This window comes from Natrix helvetica (assembly GCF_964273705.1).
Source record: "Natrix helvetica genome assembly, chromosome: 5".
Lineage (NCBI taxonomy): Eukaryota > Metazoa > Chordata > Lepidosauria > Squamata > Natricidae > Natrix > Natrix helvetica.
Window position 1 is genome coordinate 149148159 of NC_138551.1, and position 6186 is coordinate 149154344.

Below are 6186 nucleotides of genomic sequence, written 5' to 3' on the forward strand. Positions count from 1 at the left end.
GTCCCTCTGCTGTGGCTCCCTGTCGCCGGTCGGCTCCACGGTTGATAGGGCTTTTGGTTAGGACAGGTAGAAGAAAAAGGACGCCATGCTAGGAGGAGACTCTATGGTGGGGGAACCGGACTTCAGATCGACTTCTGAATTAAACGGGGGGCTTCCAGTTAGGACCTTTGTGGCTCTTTGAGTGTTGGTTGCCAACCCCTGGCCCAGAGGAACAATGATTGTTAATGAGCAGAGGGTTACTTCTAAGATAGGTGTTGTAAAATATTTAAGATCACATCATTGGGTCCAGTTCTGTTCCCTGGCCAGCAATGTTCACATCCAGAGGCATTTTAAGTGTTGTGATTAGAACGTTAGGTTTTATCTGTTAACAAATACGCTCCTGGCTCTCCTGATCTCAATCTGTGCATAATTGTGCATAAGAATCTCCCGTGTACTTTTGAAAGACTCATTGCAGGGTTTTACTCATTGCTTTAAGACTAAGAAACCAAGAGACAGTGAGTTCTAGTCCCACCTTAGGCATGAAAGCTGGCCGGGTGACTTTGGGCCAGTCACCGTCACAGGATGATTGTTGTTATGGAAGAAAATAGGAGGAAGGGAGGTTTATTTATAAAAATAATATTTTTTAACCAGGTTTCTCGTAAGGTTATTACGTCAAATCTCGGGAGAAAGCTCAATAGTCCGCTATAAAAATAATAAAGGCAAGATGAAAAACTAAGAAATGAAAACATTCCCGGTGTGTTGATTAGCTTCTCAGAAAAGAAATACATTTGGTAGAATATGGATATGGGTTTTTTGCCGTGTGCTTTTATTACGCCCTTAGACATTGGTATATACACAAGGTGGGGGGGGAGTGAGGGTGGGAGGAAATAAGACAAAGGATTAAAAGTTGCTTAAATTGGAAATACGTAATACATTCAGGTTTTGTTAACAGTGCGCATACCCTTTATTTCTGACTATATTCTCTCTCATCCTAGAGTAGCTCTTCCATGAAGCCACTTGAGGATCTCAAGGAAATACAGGAAGTGAAGTCTTAAAGCTTCTATTAAAAACCCAAAGAAACATCTGAATTATTTTAGAGTGATGAAAAGAGATGGGAACCTGGACTTTCAAAGACCACCTGTGAACTTGGAACCCAGGAGCAAGCCGTTCTGAAAAGGAACCCAAGACGGCCCCAAAACTACCCTCCTAAGATCCCTTCCATTCCATCAGCATTCCAGCGAAGTGAATTTTTTAACCAGGTTTCTCATAAGAACCCCCCCCCCCACACACACACACCATCCTAACTGGCTTTTCTGGTCCAATCACTTTCTGATACCCTTTGAAAAGGCAAGGGAGCCCAGCGGATGGACCGGAGGCTGCGAAGCTCCAGCCCCTTGGCAAGATGACTCAACGGTCCCCATTTGCATACTGAGGCTGGACAGCTCCTAGGCCTTATCTTCTGCGGTTATAAAGGAACGCTTTCGGAATCCCTTTCTGATACTTTTGTCAGGCCAACCCCGGAGAAGCCTTCCCACAGCTCTGCCAATCTCCAACGGGCACAAGATACAGCGGGCAAAAAGACTAGAGGTATTTTGTTCTCTTTCCTGGGCATTTATTGTGTGGCCCTGCCTTGGTGCCCGAAACAAGTTTATAATTGCTATATACCTGGAGTGAAACGTCTCTTAATTGTAGTGTACGAGTGTGTGGCTTCAGGATACAGGAGATAGATAGATAGAAAGATAGATAGATAGATAGATAGATAGATAGATAGATAGATAGATAGATAGATAGATAGATGATAGATAGATAGATGATAGATAGATGATAGATAGATAGATAGATAGATAGATGGATGGATGGATGGATGGATGGATGGATGGAGAGAGAGAGAGAGAGAGAGAGAGAGAGAGAGATGTTTGTTTGTGTGTGTGTGTGTGTGTGTGTAATATACCAGGGGTTGTAACACAAATACACACACACACACACACACATATATATGTGTGTGTGTGTGTGTGTGTGTGTATTTGTGTTACAACCCCTGGTATATTACACACACACACACATATATATATATATCTCCTTAATTGTAGTCAACAGTGATAGATAGATACATATATATCACTGTTGACTACAATTAAGGATAGATCCGGCAGAAGCTGAATGAGTGAAATGAATCAAGAGGCTTGGAATGAGTAAATATGAGAGGGATCTTGGAATCTAGTGGACAACCATTTAAATAGGAGCCAGCCGTGTGCAGCAGCTGCCAAAAAAGCCAACCCAGTTCTAGGCTGCATCAACAGAGGGAGAGAATCAAGATCACGTGACGTGCGCATCACGTCATAAGTTAGCAATGCTTTGATTTCACCTCACTGAGTAGGTGGGACTTTTACGATCTCCCCACGAAGGGCTTTTCCTATTAGCTAGTGAATTTTGGTGGGTGGATCAGACGGTGGCATGCATACCCTGACAGGATTTCATTACATCAGAAGTCATTGTGTTGGATAATGAGTGAAGAATCTGCCTTTGAATCACTGTGTTTTCTGTTGGAAATGCAAAGATGATTCAGTAGCTACTTGTCCTGGGCCCCATGATATCCTCAGTGCAAATAATAAGTGTGTGGCTTTTATACCTAGTGATGACATTGGTATAACTCAATTGCTTGCATCATATAACGGTTACGTAACTCTTTTTTTGCCTGGCTTAACTTTCCTACTGAGGAAAAACAGAAATGTAAATGGCTTCTGAAGTCAAATTATTAATGGGAAGAGGCACTGTGTTTCCCTGAAAATAAGACAGGGTTATTTTCTTTTGACACCCCCCCCCCAAAAAAAAATAAGCACTTGGCCTTATTTTGGGGGAGGTCTTATTATTTTTGAGGTGCAGGAGGCAGCGAGCGAGGTCACCTCATGGCTGCTGCTGTGTTTCAATATTTTCAGGGAGGGCTTATTTTAGCACATGCACTCAAAAGGCCAACTGGGTTTATTATCTGGGGAGATCTTATTTTCAGGGAAACAGGGTAGAACTCAAACTGAGTGTTTCCACACAGACAGGAGCAGAAGTCTGAACTTTTTATAACACCGAAAAGGTGAACATTTCTGAGAGGGGAAGCCCAAAAGCAGGGGTGAAATTCAGCAGGTTCTGACAGGTTCTGGAGAACCGGTAGCGGAAATTCTGAGTAGTTGGGAGAACGGAGAACCAGCAAATACCACCTCTGTCTGGCCCTAGAGTGGGATGGAATGGGTATTTTGCAGGATCCTTCCCCTGGAGTGGGGAGGGAATGGGTATTTTGCAGGATCCATCCCCTGGAGTGGGGAGGGAATTGGGATTTTGCACTATCCTTCCTCTGAAGTGGGGTGGAATGGGGATTTTGCAGTATCCTTCCCCTGGAATGGGGAGGGAATGGGGATTTTCCGGTATCCTTCCCCTGGAGTGGGGAGGGAATGGGGATTTTGCAGTATCCTTCCCCTGGAGTGGGGAGGGAATGGGGATTTTCCGGTATCCTTCCCCTGGAGTGGGGAGGGAATGGGGATTTTGCACTATCCTTCCTCTGAAGTGGGGTGGAATGGGGATTTTGCAGTATCCTTCCCCTGGAATGGGGAGGGAATGGGGATTTTCCGGTATCCTTCCCCTGGAGTGGGGAGGGAATGGGGATTTTGCAGTATCCTTCCCCTGGAATGGGGAGGGAATGGGGATTTTCCGGTATCCTTCCCCTGGAGTGGGGAGGGAATGGGGATTTTGCAGTATCCTTCCCCTGGAGTGGGGAGGGAATGGGGATTTTGCAGTATCCTTCCCCTGGAGTGGGGAGGGAATTGGGATTTTGCACTATCCTTCCTCTGAAGTGGGGAGGGAATTGGGATTTTGCACTATCCTTCCTCTGAAGTGGGGTGGAATGGGGATTTTGCAGTATCCTTCCCCTGGAATGGGGAGGGAATGGGGATTTTCCGGTATCCTTCCCCTGGAGTGGGGAGGGAATGGGGATTTTGCACTATCCTTCCCCTGCCGCGCCCACCAAGCCACGCCCAGAGAATCGGTAGTACTTTTTTTTTTTTTAATTTTACCACTGCCCGAAAGGAGAACCATAGTGAAATCCGAGTTTGGAATTAGGATGCCAACTTGGTGCGAATTCAAGTAACTTCTCTGCTGTTCAAAATTACGTTCCAGGACTCTTACAAACACACACACACAATTCTTGGGTATATTGCTCACACACACACCCAAGACAAATATAGTGACTGATTATTTTATTGCAGTGATTTTCTCTGCAAGGAATTGTATTTCTGCTCACTCACGAAACCAAGAAAAAAAAGCTTCTTTTTTTCCCTTCAGTTTTGCTTTGCTGGCTGTCAGCATAGAAAGAATGATAACTGCAAATGGAAACGGGATGAATTTAGTAACTGCCATCCAGATATAGACGTTTCTGCAAAACCACATCCAAAAATGCATTTCCTTACAGACACATCTGTAAAAGGCAGATGCTTCTCCTGTTCTTGTCCTCATAGCAATAATGGCAAACCTTTTAGAGACCGAGGGCCCAAACGGCAACCCAAAACCCACTTACTTATTGCAAAGTGTCAACATGGCAATTTAACCTGAATAATGAGGTTTTACTACCTAAAATAATGATAAACAAGGCAGAGTTCAGCTGACTGTTCTAAGAAAAGCGTGATAAATGCACCTTTGTGCCCCTTCATTTTCCCCCTGCTTTTGAAATATTACGTTTAGCAACAATAAAAAGGAAAAACTTTTGTAATATCATTTCTCTCTTTCCCTCCCTCTCTCTTTCTTCTCCCTCTCTTATTCTCTCTCTCTTTCCCTTCCTCTCTCTTTCATTCTCTCTTTATCTCTCTTTCCCTCCATCTCTTTCTTTCTCCCTCTCTCTTTCTCTCTCTCTTTCCCTCCCTCTTTCTTTCTCTTTCTCTCTCTCTTTCTCCCTCGCTCTTTCTCTCTCTCTCTCTTTCCTTCCATCTTTCTTTCTCCCTCCCTCTTTCCCTCCCTCTCTTTCTTTCTCCCTCTCTCCTTCCCCCTCTCTTTCCCTGCATCTCTTTCTTTCTCCCTCTCTCTTTCTCTCTTTCTTTCTTTCCCTCCCTCCCTCTCTCTTTCTCTTTCTCCCTCTCTCTTTCTCTCTCTCTTTCCCTCCCTCCCTCCCTCTTTCTTTCTCTCTTTCTCTCTCTCTTTCTCCCTCTCTCTTTCTCCCTTTCTTTCCCTCCATCTCTTTCTTTCTCCCACTCTCTCTTTCTCCCTCTCTTTCTCCCTCTCTTTCCCTCCACCTCTTTCTTTCTCCCTCTCTCTTTTTCTCTCTCTTTCCCTCCCTCCCTCCCTCTCTCTTTCTCTCTCTCTCTCTCTTCCCCTCCCTCTCTCTCTCTCCCTCCTCTGGAAGAAATACAATGGAACTGGGCTGGGCAACAGCATACATGCCCACAGAGAGGGAGGATTTTTAGAACAATCCCTTGAAAATCTTTTGTCCTACAAGTCTGAAACTTCAAAATTTGTCCTGACGTGAAACATTTTTTGTGGAAAGCCTTGAAAATATGTACATGAATATTGTTCCTCATTCTGCCCATTCTAGCATCTGGTACGTATTCGGCTTTCTTTGATTGCAACCAGCAGAGAGCAGTATCTTATAAAGACTTTGTTCTGTTTTTTTTTTAGTTGTTGTAAGGACTCCTCCGAAATAGATGTCTCATCTTTGTAGTTCAGCTGTTACTGCCTAAAAAAAAAAAAGCTGTATTAAAATGATAATTAAAAAAAAAACCAATGTTGCCTCATCAGATTTTAGCATTGGATCCCAGAGTGAAGAAACAGCTGTTCTCTCCAGACTGCCTGCTATATTCCCTTTGTAGACTAGACAAGTCTTTCAAAATAAAAATAAAATAAAAATCTACCCAGCCCACCCACTCATGGAACGCTGCCATTCATTCGTAACTGGGACTGACACATGTAACCAGCCCGTGTTGAAATCTGGGAAATAGAACGATACTTCTGAAAGTTGTATCCTGTGATTTAAATTCCTCCCTCCTTTTCTTGGACAATTATTGGATCTGGAGACCTATTTAAGGTTTGTAAGAACGAGGAATTATGACAGGCATCAAAGTAGAATGGATTAATCACGCTGCTCGGGAATTCTCAAACTTGGAGAGGAAAGCGGGAGGGGGGGGGAGAAAAAGAGGAGGAGTGATGGATTATAAAGCCCTGAAAAGGGCCTGACTC